Here is a 20,906-nt window from a genome sequence, read left to right on the forward strand (position 1 = left end):
TTAAATGGATGCGTCATGCATTCTGTATGCCCTCCACTATAGAATTCACTCCAGATAGTAATTTGGGATGATATTTGCCTTTGCATATATAATGTTTACATTCGTGAATAATTAAAAGTGTTATTAAAAATAGTGCAAATGAATTTTAGTGTATTTTAAAACCTCCCTTTCCCTTCTTCCCAGCCTTTAAAGATAATACGTACATAAATAATAAACGTGCTATTTGGAGCATTACTCCAATCGATGCAGACATAGAAGAAAGTGCTGTTGTCTGCTAGGTGAAGAAAAAGAAGGAACATCTAGTACCCGTTAAAAAGATGCAAATACAGGGGCACCTGGGTGGCTCAGTCGGTTAAGCATCCGACTTCAGCTCAGGTCATGATGTAGCAGTTCATGGGTTCAAGCCCTGCACTGGGCTCTCTGCTGACAGCTCGGAGCCTGAACCCGGCTTTGGATTCGGTGTCTCCCTCTCTCTCTGCCCCTCGCCTGCTCATGATCTGTCGCTTGGTCAAAAATAAGTAAACATTAAAAAATATAAAAAAATTTTGAAAGATGCAAATATAACAAAATGTCAACAGCAGGCAAAGAACAGAAGGAAGGAAGGAAGGAAGAAAAATGAGAGGTTGTCATTCCCAGGTCGCCCCATATCTTTTGCCTTACAATTCTTGTGCATTATATCTATTCAGCCACATCAATGTTCTGCCTGAGCGCAAACGTCCAAAGCTGATAATTTGTTTGACCTTTGTTTAAAAATAAATTGTTTGCCTATCACAAGATAACAGGGATATGCAGGAAAATAATGAGCCAGACCGTCATCTTGCCAAGGTAGAAAGAAATTGGATGACCAGTGAGCCTTGAGAGATCGGGATGCTTTTCCCGTGACATTCTTTTAGCTCATAACAAACTATTTAATGCTGTCTGCTCTCTGGGAAGAAAAAAAAAAAGACTTCAGTGCTTGTAAGACTTCAGTATCGCCTGAAATCTGGTTCACTGACTTTCTTAACTCCCTCACGTCCAGCATATGCCAAATCCACCAGCAACGTTGGGTTGCTTACGAAACTGAAATGCAGCCAGGATTGGGTTTTAAGGCAGCACCCCGTCTTAAATACAGCATTTGATGTCTTTGTCTCCTGAAACCCTACAAAGAACTCTGCCCAAGCGTACTTCTGACTACTTTCTTCTTTTTTTAAAAATTTTTTTAATGTTCATTTATTCTTGAGAAAGAGACAGAGACAGAGACTGAGCAGGGGAGGGGTAGAGAGAGGGAGACACAGAACCCGAAGCAGGATCCAGGCTCCGAGCTGTCAGCACACCTTTGTAACAGCCTACAAGGCCGGTTCACACTTGGGGAAGGCTGTGCGATGCAGGCCCATTCCTGAGACACCCGTAGTGATTTCCACCTCCACGTCCGGCCCCTCACCTCTTCAGCACCCACACGGGCACATCTCCACCTGCACAGTCACCTTCCACCTAACTCTCACTGTCCATCCACCCCTTAACACATGTCCACACTCCAGCCCTGCCCTCCATGGATGTCCATACTCCATCCATCCCCTTAACACACATCTACGTTCCAGCCCTCCCCTACATGGATGTCCATACTCCATCCATCCCCTTAACACACATCTACACTCGAGTCCTGGCCTCCATGGAAGTCCATACTCCATCCATCGCCTTACACATCCACACTCCAGCCCTGCCCTCCGTGGATGTCCATACTCCATCCATCCACTTAACACACGTCCACACTCCAGTCCTGCCCTCCATGAATGTCCATACTCCATCCATCCCCTTAACACACGTCCACACTCCAGTCCTGTCCTCCATGGATGTCCATACTCCATCCATCCCCTTAACACACGTCCACACTCCAGCCCTGCCCTCCATGGATGTCCATACTCCATCCATCCGCTTAACACACGTCCACACTCCAGTCCTGCCCTCCATGAATGTCCATACTCCATCCATCCCCTTAACACACGTCCACACTCCAGCCCTGTCCTCCGTGGATGTCCATACTCCATCCATCCCCTTAACACACGTCCACACTCCAGCCCTGCCCTCCATGGATGTCCATACTCCATCCATCCCCTTAACACACGTCCACACTCCAGCCCTGCCCTCCATGGATGTCCATACTCCATCCATCCGCTTAACACACGTCCACACTCCAGTCCTGTCCTCCATGGGTGCCCATCCTCCATCAATTCCCCACAGCAGCCACATGATCACCAGTGAGAACAGTAATGTGGTTGAGTGTGTGGTTCATTGAACAAGACACCGGCCACGGAAGTCGATGTAGATAATGTCTTTGAAGCAGAGATTTCCAGGGTCCCAGGTACCCAGAATGGGATCTAAAAAGAAGTGCAGGTCTTTGATCTTTTGGCGTCCTTGGAGGGAGAAATCGGGACGGCGGATGATCAGAACTGGGTCCTGCGAAGTAGGACCCAGGACCGAAGCCTCTAGCCTCCGTGCTCATGGGGTTATTTTCCAGGTTTACCAGATAGCTCATCTGGCACACAGCACCCCATCTCTGGTTTTCTATCCTGGCACTCAGCAGAGTGAGAAGTGCCCGCGACTGGGAACCACTTGCAAATACCCCAGAAGGAACGATCTAATTCTAATCTGCCTGCTGCCCCATGACTGCAGGGTGGACTTGTATTCGGCAGGTGGGGTAGGTGAGGACAGACTGCCTGAGCTGTAGGTATTCTACCCACCCCCAGGGAGGGCACCACTCTCATTTGTGAATGCCAGGTGCACCCTGGTGGTCAGCCTTGCCAGACTCCCTTGGGCCTGGAGAGCAGAGAATTGCAGCTAGCTCATCGCCTGGCCGGTGGGCTGAGGAAATCCCCCCTCGAATGTCATCCTTGGGTGGGCCGCCCCCTCGCCTTGGGGTCCCCATGCTCTAGGTCACCTTCATGATCAGCACAAGCTGCCGTGCTTACTCCTGGAGAGATTAGCTTGGATTTCTGCGTGAGTCGCTGAGGCGGGCACTTAGAACGTGTTCAGGTTTCTCTAAATCTGTTCTAAACCACTGGCTGCTTTCGGAAAGGCTCTTTTCTGCTTTGAGTATTTCCCCTTATCTTCTCTGTGAACAGTAGGGTCCACCTGGGTTGTCACTCTGTTTTCATTTCTGCAGCCGTCCCTGTGTTCCTGTTTCCATTGTGTGCGTTTTTAGAAAAGACAGTGTTTACTTGACTTCCCTCCTTGCCGCTCTCATAAACAAACTCTGGCATTTGGGGTCTGTTGAGAGTGAAGAAGCTCTTATCTCTGCTCCCTTACAAAAAGCTTTGGGACGCTTCGCTTCGTGTGCGGAGGGCTGGTTTTGTTTATCTCTTCCGAGGCACAACTGAGGTCTCCGTAAGCGTTACTTTCTGTTGCCCCTCACCCTTAATTCCTGCCCTGCTGGTGAGTGGTCAAGTTCCCGCGGGGAGGGATCATGTCAAACCATTTCTCTTTCAACACTGCCACGGCCCACAGAACTATGTGTGCAATTCTCTGCTGCTTTTCCCACTAACACACGCCTGTGCCCCAACCAGTGTGGCTCCCTGCGGAAGCCCGGATATTCAAGCCCTCTACTAGCCCTCTGTAGATTCACCCCTATCCCCCTTGTTTCCTGCCCATTCCCTCCCTCTTACCTCTTTTACTATTATTCTTTGACACATTTCTCCGACCACCTTTCCTGCACAATGTGCATGTAGATCCTCCTCGCATTATGACGTCTTTCGTGAAATCAGTAGAAATGTGTGTCCATTTACCTTAGATTCTCCCTTCCTTCTGGCACCACAGGAGGAGTGCCTTAAGCCAATTGCCTTCATTTATACATGTTTATGAATCCAATAACAACAGAGTTATGCTTTTTTTTTTAAATTTTTTAATGCTTTATTTATTTTTGAAGCAGAAAGTGACAGAGCATGAGCAGGGGAGGGGCAGAGAGAGAGGGAGACACAGAATGCGAAGCAGGCTCCAGGCTCTGAGCCGTCAGCACAGAGCCCGACGCGGGGCTTGAACTCACAGACTGTGAGATCATGACCTGAGCCGAAGTCGGATGCCCAACCGACTGAGCCACCCAGGCGCCCCCACAGTCATACTTTAATAAGAACTATTGCACGGGGCCCCTGGGTGGCTCTGTCAGTTAACTGTCCCAGTTTTGATTTCAGCTCAGGTCATGGTCTCACAGTTTGTGAGAGCAAGCCTCAAGTCAGGCTCTGCACAGTGTGGGGCCTTCTTGGGATTCTCTCCCTCCCTCTCTCTCTCTCTCTCTGCCCCTTCCTCTACTCGCAGTTTCTCACTCTCAAAACAACATGTAAAAACATTTTTAAAAAAAAGAACTATTAGACAAGCCACTAGAGATTTATATGTCCTTGTTCTGCTTGGCCCCAAGATTAATTTTAAAAATTAATTTAGTTTTAAATGGTGCTCACATGGTAGTATCTTTCTAAATATCCAAGAAGGTAGACAACCAAGTCATAAGATTGCACAGAAAGGATCAAGCCAGAGGAAATGGTTAACCACACCTTAAGGCAATTCCTACCAAATTATTTTTGAACCCAGAAAGAAGCCTTGCCTCAGCTCCCCAAGGTTAAACAAACACCCAAGACCCAACGGTCAACTCAACAGTCAACCCAATATCTAATGGTCCTTCATGCTTCTATTCATGTTGGTCACTTCCACCCCTAAGTGCCAACTTCACATTCATCTCCTAAATGGGCTAAATGGTGAGCTTATCTTACCAACACCCCATGCCAAGTTGCAGGGGAAATGGAAACAGAGGTATTTAGTACAAGTAGTAGATCCTTCTTTGTGGCCAACTCTGTCTCTCAGCAAGTGGACCCCAGTGGTCCTCCGTGAAATTCTTCTCACTGGCAAGCTTACTTTCCTCCTTGAGGACAGCCCCCCACACCACTTTAAGTACGTGAAAGCCACCAACAGGCCACAAGTCTATGGCTGTCTGCTTCTGGAGTCATCAGTAAACCAGCAGAGCATCTGCTGTGGATCAAATGGTCATGGGGACTCCTCGTGAGACCGCTAGGTGTAGGTTTTGGAAGGATAGGCAGTGCAGCAGAATGAGGAACACACACGGTTCCTTCACATTTAGGTCCTGCGTCCACCCTCAGAAACTGTGGACGCTCAGTCCCAATTACTCTCCTTCCGCAAAATGACCCACACCAGCTTCATGATTGTGCGGACGGGCAGTTCTTGATGGGGGCCTGGGTCGCATGGTCATTAAGCTCCACGTGAGCCTCTCTTTCTGTCTTCTGGGGCTCAAAAAGCCATCCTGAAGCTGGTTTGCTCTGGGACGCTTCGTTCACAACCTTGAGTCTTTCACTCTTGTCCCCCTGTAGACACTCCTAGTGGGTTCTGATTCGGCAAACTCTACTGGTGCTATCGGGTCATCAATGCCAAGTAACATGGCTTCTCACGCTGCCTCCTCCTCGACCTGCTAAAAATTCCTTTCCTTAATGCGAGTCTCTGCCAAAGCAGTGAAGTGCTTCAGATAACTCAGTGGATGCAGTAAGAACGTTATACTCAAGTGAAATGCATGTTATCTCAAAAACCCAAAGTGGGGGTGCAAATGGGGCACCTCTTCTCTCAACTGAGATCAAATGCCCTGGCAAGTCTCAGCCAGCAGATCATACAAAAACGTTACCTGAGCAGCCAATCCCTTAATTTTGTGTGTGTGATATTCATTTGCTGCCCTTGGTTAACATTTCTCTCCAAGGCTCTCAAGGCAATTGCTTCTTCTTGCTTTACAGGCCCTATCACCATGATTGAATCAAAACTGTGTGCGAGGAATATGTCTGTCTCCTAAGATAGGACGGGGATCAAATATCCTTCCGATAATAGCTTTCGGGGGCAAGTCTGTGCAATACATGGCATATCCTACTAGGTCCTGCTTCTTGAACTGTCCGCCTCCAACACTCGAGCTGTGATGATTAGGAAAGTGACACAAAAGAATTTCCCGTATCCATAGATGCTTCCCAGATTTCAGGGTCGACATAAGCCACTTGTGGAACAGCAAAGAAATTAGCAACACCGTATGAGTAAGCTCACCATGATCCAGGAAATCTCCACACAACCTGCCAGTCCTCAGCCAAGCCCAAGAGGCTCATTGAATTGGCATTGGTTTAGTTCGCTACAGCTGCCATAACACAATATCACACACAGCGTAGCTTAAACAACAGCAATTGGTTTTTTGCAGTGGTGGAGGCTGGGAGTCTGAGATTCAGGCGGGGCCAAGGCTGGTTCCTCCTGAGGCCTCTTTCCTTGGCATGTAGACCCTGTCTTTTCCCTGTGTCCTACAAGGTCATCCCTCTGTGTATGTCTGTGTCCTAATTTCTTCTTATAAGGACCTCACTCCTATGGGATCAGGGCCCACCTGTATAACATCATTTTACCATAATCACCTCTTCAGAGACCTGTCTCCCAATTCATTTCCATTCAGACGTCCTGTGGGTTAGGGCTTCAACATGTTCGTTTTGAGTAGACAAAATTCAGCTCATAACAAGTATACATTAAGGACCACTATCCCTACATATTGCAAGACTGTAAAGAGAGCACGAATCGCCATCATTTTCTAGGGACCTCTTGTTGGTTGGGTTTACCATTTTGGTAAGAAGGAGAAACCTGACAAGTCCTGCCATTATAATCCGGACTTGAAGGTAAAAAGCCAATGTTCAGGTCCCTGCCAGTTATCAAGCATATCAAGTCCAAATATATTCAGAAACAGGGGAAATAGTGACACGCTGGCTTGGACCTACTTTGCTCAAAGTGGGGTGGATTTGTAGCACAACTCCATTCAGTGGAACCCCCTTCTCCGAAAAGTCCCCATTCTCAGTTACAAGAGAGTCATTCTGAGTCAAGGAGGATATGTGCGAAGTCAGAGCCAGTGGCCCATGAATCTTGAAAAGTCTGATGTTTTTAGTTCTTCATGTAAAGTTACTTTTGTAAATGCTTTTGACTCCCTTTGGGAACCCTTACATGTACTCACAGGGCCCTTCTTGGACGACTCCCAGTCTGGAAATAACGTAGGTCTGGGTACAGTTGAGGCAGCATGTGCCAGAAGAGAACTACCCACTCGTCGTAATTATTTTTTCCCCCAACATTGGACCCTAACATGTGCAGCGTCTCTATTTGGTCCCCAGGGATGTCGTGCTAGATTAGCATCATCAAAGATCTCTGTGAGTGAAACCTACTGGCGCCCACACTGGTCCTCGATGTCTATCCCTCAAACTCCCACAGACGGGGCAGCTTAAGCAAGAGATATTCCTTTCTCCCAGTCTTGGAGGCTGGAGTTGGAGATCTTGGCATGGGCAGAGCTGGCTTCTCTCCGCTTGACATGGAGTCTAGGCCACCCTCCCGCTGTTGTGTCACATGGCCTTTCCTTGCACACCAATCCTATTGAATTAGAACCCTACAGTCGTGACCTCACTGAGCTTTAATTACCTCATCAAAGCCCTATCTCCAAATCTAGTCACATTGGGAAGTGAGGGCTTCAAGATATAAATTTGGGGAGAACACAGTCCATAGCGCTTTGCATACACATAACAGCACTTTTGACAAGGGCTCGGTTCGCTTATCAATATTCTTCTTGGTGGTCTTATAAAGGGAGAGAATGTTGCACCCCCATAGAGAGCACAGACAGCTCACACATGCCCAGAGTCTTCACATCTTCATACACCCCCTTTCACATCACACCAGCGACTTTCCGACATCTCACCTTACATAGTATTCAGTCAACACACCAAATAGTTCAAGGCATTCCCAGGTGCTCTTGTAGATGCAGCCATAGAAATAAAATTAAACTAATTTAAAAAAAAAAATTTTTTTAACGTTTATTTATTTTTGAGACAGAGAGAGAGCATGAATGGGGGAGGGTCAGAGAGAGAGGGAGACACAGAATCAGAAGCAGGCTCCAGGCTCTGAGCTGTCAGCACAGAGCCCGACGCGGGGCTCAAACTCACGGACCGTGAGATCATGACCTGAGCCGAAGTCGGACGCTTAACCGACCAAGCCACCCAGGTGCCCCAAAATTAAACTAATTTTTAATAATTTTCCTCTCTCTTTGACTAGTACATTCACAATCTCTCTCCATTTCCACACATATTCCCAGCAGATTTTGTGATTGAAAAAAACAGCAAAATATTGCCTTCATTTGAGTGCATTCTTCTCTTCTCCCTGGATTCATTTAATACAAATGACCCCAGGGCCAGCTGGGATCTGACTTTTGGGATAGTCTTGGAGACCACGGGAAAGGAAAGGGGTGGGGCATATAGAGAGAGATGACAGTCCCTTCGAAGGTAACGTCTCAGGTGAGGTGATGTGTCAGGTGAGGTAACAGCTCACGTACGATAATACATCAGGTGAGGTAATATCTCAGGTAAGATGATACGTCAGGTGAGATGATATGTCAGGTGTGGTGACATCTCAGGTGACAATGTTACGAGGTGTTCCAGCAACGTGGGCGCAGCCTCATTCACCTACCCTGAGTATTTATGAGTGAGGGAATATCCTGAAATGTTCCCATTACAGTACCTGGAGTCTCACCTCCTCTCCATCAACCTGACTAGACACGGAGGAAAGGTGCACGTCAAGCTTTGTTGAAACCACAGTATCACATACCTCATCAAGTTCACATCTTGCAAGCCTGGGTCCATAAAAAAAAATTACAGCTTATTTTTAAGGTAAATAGGACAATCCTTTCTTTCTTGGTGACACCCCAAGCTGAGAAATAACATTTCGAATCAGAGATTTTCTTTCTTTAGGGAACCATACATAGCATGGTAAGAAATATCTACCACACCTAGGTTCTTACCGCCGGTGAGCCAATTAAACTGGCTTGTTGCGGCCGTATGTGGATTGCCAAACCACTGCCTTCACTGAGCCCTGCGCTGCGATTACTAATTGAAGTGCCTTCTACCATCGCATTCGAGCATCACTTCAAAGGAAAATAACCGACCAGAAATTCCCTTGCCTTGATGGTCTATTACCGCACCCACTTCAGTAATCTGTTGTTGAGTGCACGGCATTGACGATGGAACTCACTGAATGTACTCTACGTGAAAAAGATTTTGTAGTTTAAATTTGTGGGGTTTTTTGAGAGAGAGACAAGAGCCCAATTTCAAGCCATCCTTTGAAGTAAACATGGCCCTGACCAGTGGGACGACCCCCTTGCCAGCCTCAGAACCCCAGAACCACAACACTACGATGGAGTCCCAGAGCATAGTGAGGTATCTGGTCTACCTCATACATGTAGAGGGATGCGGGTTCCTCAAAGGAGAAAAACGGGGACCTGGCTGGGGACCCACACGCGTTCGTGGGTGTCTGTCAGAACTAATACTTTAGTTACCAACCTGCAGAATTCTTGGAGGAAAATCAAGCACAGAACTTCAAAAGATACTGGAAAATGCAGCCGAAATTTGGGGTTTGCGTCTGCTCTAGCCAAGGTTTATTTACTTCACGTTTATGCCTACAGAAAGTCGGGTTGAGAAAATATAATTAGATGTGGATATAATTATACATGGAGTTACATGTAATTACATCTACCATATTACAATCACATGTCTTATATATATAGTATCTATGTACTTGCATCTGTGCATAAATGTTGAATTAAATTAAGATAAGACTAGTGAGTTCATAGACAACTGTAGGCATGTGTATGCATATGCATGGACAAGCATATACATCTATGTATAAACACCCATGTGTATATGTAAAAGGTGTATATACATATATATGTATATGCACACACAGGTATATGCATGTATATAGGCCTATATATTAATGGATATACACATACACATGTGCACACACATATCCATGTATATGCATGTATATATACATATATACATGCATATACAATCATGCATATAAATGGATGTGTACATGCATATAGATATGTGCATGTATTTGCACACACACATCCATGAATATGCATATATATATACACATATATATTCATGGATATGCATGTACCTATACATATAGATATGCACACATACATACATGTGTATGCATGTATATATGTATATATATTCATGTACTAGCATATACATATACATATGTATATATGTGTGTGTGTGTGTATATATATATATATATATATATATATATATATATATGTTTTCATGGATATGCACCATAATAATATATACATAATACACACACAAATAATACATGTTATCATGTTCAAGAACTGCATCCATGTGTGTGTGTGTGTGTGTGTGTGTGTGTGTATATATATTTTCATGAATATGCACCATAATAATATATATATATAATACACACACAAATAATACATGTTATCATGTTCAAGAACTGCCATTGGGAAGTGACCAAGAAATCAGGGTTCAGAATTTATGAATAAACCTTTGACTTGAAAATTTTTAACTCGGTGATTACTCAGTGCTCCTTGGCATCGTGTCAAGGGCTTGCGTTTAGAGCAATTTCCCATTTATGGCACTTATTCATGAAAGCAGACATGCACCAATGAGTTTCTAGAAATGGACTCTATTCAATCTACTCTCAAAAATATGCATTAATAAATAATGTTTTGATTAATAATCGGGACGTCCCTGCAAGAGTAACTTCGGTTACTAGGATCAAGGAAATCCTTGATCTACTCAACCTTAAGTGAATAATAAGAGTGCCGATCGCTTCTGAATTTTTGCTGTTTTCGTTGCTTATGTTCCTAGCCTCCCCTTAATAACATAAATCTTGGTTGGGAGGCGTTTTCTAGGACCCCTGTGTGTAACACAGCACATGCCGCATTACAGTTTAACCTGTTCCACCGACACTGTGTGAAAGCATTTTGTAGCGAGATCTGTGAAACGGAAGACGTATAACATTAGCAGTGCTTCTGATGAAACGCTTTTAGTTTGAAGGATGGACTAATTCACTCAAATCGCATAAAAGCCAACGCGATACGTAAAGTTCTCGGAGTGCAAACTTCAACGTCGCTATCTTACACCCAGTCTGACAGCAAGGTTTAAAAACCAGGAGGACTTGATGAATTCCAGTCGGGTCCTTTGTTAATGGACTACATCTAACGCAGCAGGTCCCGAGAGCTCGAGATCACTTTATATTCTGTTCAGCAGAAAGAAAAGAACATTCTGTATTCAGCATTACTCTTCCTGCAAATGTAATTGTGCCTCCAACATGTAAGTGAGGTTTCGGGCTTGTAAAATGTGGCGTGCATTAAAACTAGCATTTAGTGGAACTGGGTATGGTGTAGTTTCAATAAAAATACATGAATTTGTCTCAATTATCCTCCTCTCCCTCCCTTTTTTTGGCAGGCTATCTAGTTTTGTGTTTGGTTAAAGTCAAACACCATATTATGCAAAAATATAAAAACAGTAAAGGATTTACTTGTATAAATTTATAGATGTAATAGATGCCTTTTTGCAGGTAATTATCTTCTTTGTTAAAAGTTTATGTATTTTGAGAGAGAGAGTGTGGGAGCCAGCAGGGGAGGGACAGAGGGAGAGGAGGAGAGAGAGATTCCCAAGCAGCCTCCACACTGTGTAGGGTCTGATGCGGGGCTCGAACCATGAGATCATGACCTGAGCCGAAATCAAGAGCCAAACTGTTAACCAATTGGGCCACCCAGGCGTCCTTGTTTTGCTTTAAAATTTTTTTTTAATGTTTATTTTTGAGAGAGGGAGAGAGACAGAGCTTGAGCGAGGGAGGGGGGCAGAGAGAGGAAGAAACAGAACTTGAAACAGGCTCCAGGCTCTGAGCTGTTAACACAGAGCCCGACACGGGGCTCAAACTCTCAAATTGTGACATTATGATAGACACTTAACTGACTGAGCCACCCAGGCGCCCCATGTTTTGTTTATATAATTGGGAAAAGTAGACAGATTTTTTGGATTATTTTTGCTTCCACGAAAATGTATATTATATAATTTATTTAATTTCCTATTTATTCAAATAGATAGCATGTGTATATACACATATCTACATATGTGACATATACGTATGCATGTATGTTCACTTCATCAAGGTGTATCGTATGATGCATGTGTATCTGTATATACACAAAAATAAACATAGAAGTTTGTATATCAATATGTTTATATATCTATAAAAATGTCATCTGTGATCAGTGATTACAACTCGTAGAGAGCTCAGATGATGATTAGCATATTTTTTAGCCACAAAGTATTTGTCAATTAAGGTATGGGCATGTTCTTTTAAACATAATCCTCTTGCACACTTAATAGGCTACAGTATTATGTGAACATAACTTATATATGCATCGGAAAACCAAAAAAAAAAAAAAAATTCACTTGACTCGCTTTACTGAGATATTAGCTTCATCGAAGTGGTCTGTAACAAAACCAGCAATATCTCTGAGGTATGCCTGTAAAAAATTCGGGACGTACACCATTTTGGGGTATTACAAAGGTTAGAGGCATCGTCCATCTTGTCCAGATATTTGGGGCACCTGTCATTGTATTTGTGGGAATACTTTTCTTAAATATGCACCAGAAATCAAATATTCAAAAAATTAGGCAGAGCACTCAGACTTTTGTGCTATGGGAGAGAATTGAAGTCCTTGACATTTAGCCAAAAATTATAATAATAGTAATTTTTCAACATCACGGCATCATCTTGCTTTGGCCATTCTGTCTCCTTTCTGTGTTGCTATCTCCTGACCCCAAAGTCATGCCTTAACCCGATTTAATCTGGATTTCACGTAGTCAAGGCAAAGAGACCACGTTTGCTAAGCTTTCTGGTTACTTAGTTTTCAAACTCAATGAACAGTAAATAATTGCTGATATGGTTCCACCTTCCTGGAATATCTTTCTTACCTACAAGCATCAACATTCTAGAAGTCGCCACATGAAAGCTGAAATGCTATTATCTCCTTTCATATCCTACTCTATCGAGAAGGACTCTATTAATTATACATAGGAAGAATTAAGAAATGCTCCCTTATCATCCACGTTGATAGGGTTATTCGTGTCTCATGAAGATTATTTTGGGTTTTTTTAATTGAAAGTGGAAGTTATATAAATCACATTATACCTGTTGTCTTTGAAGCTTACCAAATGAGCAAAACCATTTATCTCCATATGCCTTGTAATAGAGCTATTTATGTGCACATCATTCTCCGCTACCTGATAATGAATTCTGGAGAACAATGACTATTTTCATTCACCGATTTGTTTCTGACAGTGTCTAGCATAATTCAGTTGTAGGTACTTAATAAATGTTGCATTGAATTTCCTTCCCTTCAGATCACATGCTCTCTTATGAGAGAAGGGATTTAATGCACGTACAAAGCGTGCATTCCTTCTCTCATGTGTCCATACTTAGGGCAGCCTGCACAATCTTAGACTGCGTGCGAGTCTAAGATTGTGGATATATTGCATTCAGAGTTAGCTTTTCTTAATATATTTTGAATTTGCCTGACCATCACTGACATGTGCCATTAAAAATGGCGGTGACTTGGGGCACCCGAGTCGCTCACCCGGTTGAGCGTCTGACTCTTGATTTCGGCTCAGGTCGTGATCCCAGGGTCGGGGATCGAGCCCCAAGTGGGGCTTTGTGCTGAGTGTGGAGCCTGCTTGAGATTCTTTGTCTCTTTCAGTCCCTCTCCCCGGCTCCCACTCTCTCTCTCTCAAATTAAAAATAACAGGATAGGATAGGATAGGATGAGATGAGAGGAGATAAAGTAAAATGAAATGAAGTGGAATGAAATGAAATAAAATAGCAGTGCCTGCTAACATGAAACACGGAAACAATATTCCCCATGATTGGTAGGGTGGGACTCATACCTTACTGCTTTTGGAGGAGAGAGAAGGTTTTGATGGTCAATCCCGGGCCACTATAAACCCTCCACCCTCTGTTGTGGCCAAATTGATGCTTCATACCGATCTGATTTAGATGGTCAAGTATTTTCATATGATTTTATTAAAAATATGGTTGAATTTATGAGAAGGTGTCTGCACCATTGATTGCAGACCAGCGCATTACCGAACGCAGTGATAATGGCTCGTTGGTCTGTTTAGCTACATGGCATTCTCCAGACATAGGTCTAGAGTTGCCAGATGAGATACAGGATGCCCAGTTACATTTGAAATATAGACAAACAATGCATATTTTTATTGGAAAGACACTTGCCATATATTACATGGACACACCTGTAATAAAAATACTGTGTATCTGAAATTCAAGTTCAACGTGGAACTCTATAATTTGCTGAAACTGGCCACATGGTTGACCCACTGGATGAATGATAAATATATTCAAGAATTGAAGGCTTTAGAACCATCTGAATAGGAAGATACAATAACCACAATGTACTCTGTTAAAAGTTCTAAAATGTATAACTTTCCCCCTGAACCTTAGCTGGCTTCCAATTCCCGTGTCGTTAGGGAATTTGGAAATGGTTGTTCTCTGCGTGATTTTTTTTTAAAAGTTTAATCATTCCTCAGGTTTTATTTCTTCAGGCTAAATTATCTCAATTCTTTGATCATTCTCTTCAGTGTCTGTTAAATATTTCAAAATAATGGTTTTCATTAATATACAAAATTGATGCTAAAGAAAAATTAGAGAAGGACCAGCTGGCTTAATGACTTCATGGAAAATAAAGGCTCTTTCTGTGCTATTTAATGATAATATTGCATGTTAATGTCTAATCAGAAGAGCGTCTATGAATAATGTGAAGAAGTTAGCATATTAATGAACCCAGCCCATATGCTTAAAAGTTATGAAAGTCACTGCTGGATTTTTATGTAAAATAATAGTCCCTGAAGATAAATATGTTTGGCAGGTTTTTGATAACACAGCCACTGGTCTTTATTAATCTTAGAACTGTGTCATTCAGATATTATCAATTTCGATAGGTCTAGACATCTCAAAGAAAATACTACTTCAGTTTCTTTATTGAAAGAAAGTGGAAGTCAGATAAAAGACATTATAGCTATAAAATCTCAGGAGTTGGGCAGAATTACACAACAGCTTTGGAATGCTAATGGGACGCCACAAGTAACACTTGAAGGTAATTCTGCTCGGAGCTTTGGAAGCATCCAGGACCGAAAAGTCTAATTAGTCCAGCTCACGTGGATGATTAAATAAAGCCTTCTCTGGAGTGAATTCTAAAAACCGTTAACTTTTTTCTTTTCTTCTGGCAAAAGAAAAGAAAGACAGCAAAGGAAAGAAAAACAAGTCTGAAATATCACGTACGGTTCAGCAATAAAAGAATACACTTGACAGCTTACACATTCCTCTGAGCTGGTCAAATATAAAGACTGTCTTCGATACTGACATTATAAATATGTGTAAAGTGGTAATTGTTTCGCCAATCATGATAAATCTGTTGTTCATATCATTGGCTACATGCAGGGATTACTCTATCTGCCATATTCCCAGTGATTTCTACGATTAATGATGGGATACAGAAAGAAAGCAGTGCCTAATACATTTGAATAGGGCTCTCACAAAGGGCAAAATGAATGGGTCTTTAAAAAGGGGGTTATTGGGGCGCCTGGGTGGCTTGGTCGGTTAAGCGTCCGACTTCGGCTCAGGTCATGATCTCACGGTCTGTGAGTTCGAGCCCCGCGTCGGGCTCTGTGCTGACAGCTCAGAGCCTGGAGCCTGTTTCAGATTCTGTGTCTCCCTCTCTCTCTGCCCCTCCCCTGTTCATGCTCTGTCTCTCTCTGTCTCAAAAATAAATAAACGTTAAAAAAAATTAAAAAATAAATAAATAAAAGGGGGTTATTGGACGCAGGATGAACAATAACCATTTCCAGATGGAGATTCTCCCCATGACAATAAATACACTCCATGCAATGCCATAAAAACATACACATACTCCATTTATGCAGCTTGGGAAGATGCTATTAAAGTTTATATGAAAAAATGTGTGAAGATAATTAGAAATACACTAAAAAAAAACACAAAACCCTGTTATTGAGAAGTAGCCCTACCAGACATTTAAAAAGTACAGGGTCTCTATTCTTAAAAATGGTGTAGTTTTATATGATAAAAAATAAGTGGGACCAAAGAGAAAGTTCATAACTAGGCTCAAATATATATGGGGATGTGCCTGAAACAGCATCTCAAATTATTGGGCAGACGTTTACTTCTTACTACATAGTGTTGGGACAACTGGTTAGACGCTTAGAAAACAATTGGCATTAGTTATGTATTTCACAGCAAAGGAAAGACTAGGCTCCAGATGGGGAAATTAAATGTTAAAATAAAAATATTAAAGAAAAAGAAAAGAAAAATATTAGTGCCAAATATAACATGAGTGAATTCCCTTTCATAACTATGACTAAAAACCCAGATATGTCACAAATGCCTCTTTAAAAATTCTGACTACATTCAAAAGATTTTTTGAATGGCAAAACAAACAAGCAAAAAAAAACTCCCACGAAAAACAAAAAACAAAAAGCAAGCAAGCAAGCAAACAAAAGTCCCCAACCCCTTAACACTATGAACAAAGTCAAAAGGCAACTGAGAAAAATACAGAAAATATTCACAACATACATAGTAGATTAAGGGCTACATAAACATAATGAATAAAGATTTTTCTGTAAGTTGAGAAAACACAACTAAAAAGTTTTTTTAATTGGCAAAAAAATCATTAATAAGCAATATATGTGTGTGTGTGTGTGTGTGTATATATATATATATATATATATATATATATATATATAATGGCCCTTAATCACAGGGGAAAAAAAGATGTTCAGCCACACTCAGAGAAACAGAAACTAAATTTATACCTTCACTGGGATCGCAGTTCCCTCCTAAACATTTTATGAAAATTTGCTGTGGTGATAAGGAAACGTCAATCCTTGTCAATTTCCAGTGAACCCAGAGTTTTATCACCCTTTTGAAGGGAAATTCAACACCATCTGAAAAACAATAAAGCAAAAAATATTGCAAACAACAACAAAATCACTATATATTCGTTAACTTTCAAGCCTTCAGTAGCAATGCTCAGAATTTACCCTGAAGATATGCTTCCAACAGGATGAAAACACACACCTACAAGGAGATTCATGGTAGCATTGTTTGAAATTGCAAAATATTGGGGGGAAAAAACCCTATATGCCCATACATATGAGAGTGCTTGAATAAACCATGGGGAATACACAGAATATGGGATTAGGAAACTGAAAATTTAAAAAAAGAGAGAGAAAATACAAACGGTTCTTTTGAACTGGCATGGAGAATCTTCAGATAGTATTGCTAAGTGAAAAAGCAAAATACAAGTCTCCTAGTCTTTCTCTTGTGCACAAAAACATAAAGAAGCTAAAAGGTAAAGTGAAAAATGAAAAGGTTCGTTGGTATAAAAAATAATACAGTAAGAGTAAATCAGGAAGTGGTGATATTTGTCACAATTATATAGAAATTGCAAAATGTTGGGGGGAAAAATCAACATGCCTTGAAATCCTTTGGCAAAAATGAATACAAGAAACAAGAAACTTGGCTGGTTATTGAATGAAGATTTTTTTCCAACACAGGAAGGGTACATAGGGCTTGAACTGATGACCCTGAGATCAAGAGTTGGATGTTCTACTCACAGAGCCATCCAGGCACCACGTAACTGTGACTATGTGTATTATGTGTATTAGCTGTGTATTATGCCTCACATCCTCGGAAACAGACATATAATCAAAAGGATGGGGGGGGGGGATATAAAAGTTAATTCAAACAACAACAAATGAACCCAACCATATTTCCAATGAGTCATATAAGCCCATGGAAGAGAAGGGGACAAAAGGGGTCCTGCACACAACATTGACTGTCTACTCCAAGCAAAAGATAGAGGGGATCTAAATGCATGTCCAACTTCCCTTGAAACTGTTGTTTTTCACTGGTATGGGTGAGCCGTTCTATAACAGCTTAATGCATATTCTTGGATAGCACCTGTGAGTAAACATCTGTGGGTGACAGAAATCAGGGTGCTCATTGCTGGAGAATAGAGTTTAAAAAAGATACAAAGGAGGAAAGCTAGAAGGAACCCAAGGATTAGATTTCATATATATTATATATGATATTATGTATGAATATATCTTACAACATATATAGTATATATAATACAAGTATACTATAATTATATACTGTATATTATATACTGTATGGCATATTTTATATATAAGTACATTATAAAGTATATATAATAGTATATAGTATAGTATGTAATACTGTAAGCTATAACATATTAATATGTATTGTGTAATTATATTATACTTATTATTATGTTTATATTCTATTTATTTTATAATTATATATATTCATCTATATTATGTCCCATGACAGCATCTACAAGAATGACATCCCCAAACGTCCCACTAATTATGAGCACACCCATCACCTAGATCGTGGTTTCTAATCCCCATTCTCCACTAAAAGTAACCGGGGCAAATGGCTGATTCCAGTGCTGAGATTATGGAAGAAGCAGGTTAGGCATGATCATCTTGTGCCAGAAAGTGAGAAAGTGCTCAGAGAATGTGTGGGACACACTTGAAGAACTTAGCTGACAACCTGCAGAGACACTAACAAAATCTGGGACAGTGTGGGCATCCAAATAGATAATAGTCTACCTATTCTAAGTGAAGGGATGAATAGGGAGAAAGGGAAAGCACTTTCTTGTGAAAGAAAGGCAATTTAATAAACAAAGAAGAAATGATGTAGTTTGAAAATCACCCTTTGTCAACCATCATAAAAATAATCCTTTCAGGAAAGAACCAAATGGGTGGGCAAAAGTTGGTGGGAAAGGTATTTACTGAAAGCCAGAATATCTCCCCATAGGATATGTATTAATTGCAAGGGAAAAGTTGGTACAATTACACAGGAGAAGGCCACAGAAATCCCTGAACCAAGCCACTGAGGCAAATAGCACCAGAAATAGGATAACCAGAGGCCAGGTGCCTGTGTCTGTTGATGTGTCCGGGAAACATCGCGTCTGTTTCGTGGTATCATCAAAAATGCATAACCTCATCTGATCACGAAACATCCATCATATCCAAATCAAGGGAATCCTAAAAATAAATAATTCAAGTAGTACCATGAAAGACAAAGAAAGCTTAGCAACCCTTCCACATCAAAGGAGATTAAAGACATGTGATAACTAAATGTGAACCAGGATCCTGGATTGTGTCCTGAATGAGAAAATCTACTATTCTCTCCTTCTTCTCCTATAAAGGGAATTAGTGGGACAGTTGGCATAATTTGAACAAGGTCTGTGGATTAGATAATAGTCCTGCACCCGTGATATCTCGGGGGCATTTCTGTGTGTTTTTTTTTTAAAACAACGCACGCTGGAGTATCTAAGTGTAAGTGAAGGTTATGTCCGCATAACCTTATTATCTGACAATTGTAAAATAAAATTTCATACATGCACTCACAGGAAAAGTGCATTACTAAGAAGACAGGTAACTGACTCTCTCAATGTATCTCTCTCTCTCTGAAGACTCACCATTGAAACAGAGAGAGAGAATCCAGACAGAAAATAAGAGAACGTTCCTATAGAAAGTAGGAGGGGGTGTGTGGGCACATGTGCACATCTGTGTGTACTATATCACATATACATCGCGTCTAATATATATTTATATAAATACGTCAACATGTGTATACCTCCATTATATTTATTATAAAGATGTATAAAAAAAGTCACCCCCTGAATTACACAAAATTTTGAAATAGAAATAGGAATGTCCCAACAAAAGCTGAGGAGGATCAAAACAAAAGCCCCACTCCCTGGTTACGAGGTGTAGAAACTTCTAGAAAGAAAATGTCTAAAAATGTATAAAAGGTCAGTTAAACATACTTCTTGTCGAGAACAGTGGAAGCTGGAAGACAATAAACCAAAGTCTTTCATTAGCGGAAGAGAGAAAAATATATTATTTTAACCCAGAAATGTTGTAAAAGCCACACGTACAGGGAATAGAGCGATGTGTTAAAAAATGTGAGAATCCAGAATGTTTCCTTTAACTTCCCCTGCCGTACGCACTTTTTAAATTTAAAACCTGATCATTAAGGAAACCTTTCATCTGAATGAGAAGAAATAAAAGGAACATTAGACCAGGTCACCAGAAATTGCACCAAATCAGAAGAAATGAGAGCCGAAGGAAAATTATTAGAGAATCCCGCAGACCTTGACACTTGGAAGTGTGTTTGTTTTTAGCAGCAAAGTTTCAATGATGTGAAGAATACATTTTCATCTCTATGAATCCAATTAAAATGTTTAAATGAATAATATTTACATACGATTGGAATACTTTCTTTTTTTGAGGTAGAACACTTTTGGAATGCAACCAACCATGAAGCCCAAAAGACTTAATTACATTACCAAAAAATTGGAAATGTGAAAGTGTTGTTATAAAAGCACAAATTGGAAGGAAGAAAAGGTGTACTAATTTTTTTCCCCTTGTTTTATTGGGGAAAAAATCAGAAATGGATTCCGATGCATCTAATCTATTTAAGATTACTTGTTAAGGTTGAATGCTAATTACTAAATATCTATATCTATATCATTTATATCGATATCTATATCTACCTATCATCTATCCATCCATCCATCTCTATATCTATCTATCTATTTATCTATCATCTATCCACCCATCCATCCATCTCTATATCATCTATCTATCTATCTAACTATAAAGAATGTTTAATTGAGTTTCCTCTTGGAGAATGGGATCCTTTTTGGATTTCCTTTTTTTTTTTTTTTAATATTTTTTTAACGTTTATTTATTTTTGAGACAGAGAAAGGCAGAGCATGAACGGGGGAGGGTCAGAGAGAGAGGGAGACACAGAATCGGAAGCAGGCTCCAGGCTCTGGGCCATCATCAGCCCAGAGCCCGACGCGGGGCTCGAACTCACGGACCGTGAAATCCTGACCTGAGCTGAAGTCGGACGCTTAACCGACTGAGCCA

Source organism: Panthera onca, chromosome X (assembly GCF_046562875.1).
Source record: "Panthera onca isolate mPanOnc1 chromosome X, mPanOnc1 haplotype 2, whole genome shotgun sequence".
Lineage (NCBI taxonomy): Eukaryota > Metazoa > Chordata > Mammalia > Carnivora > Felidae > Panthera > Panthera onca.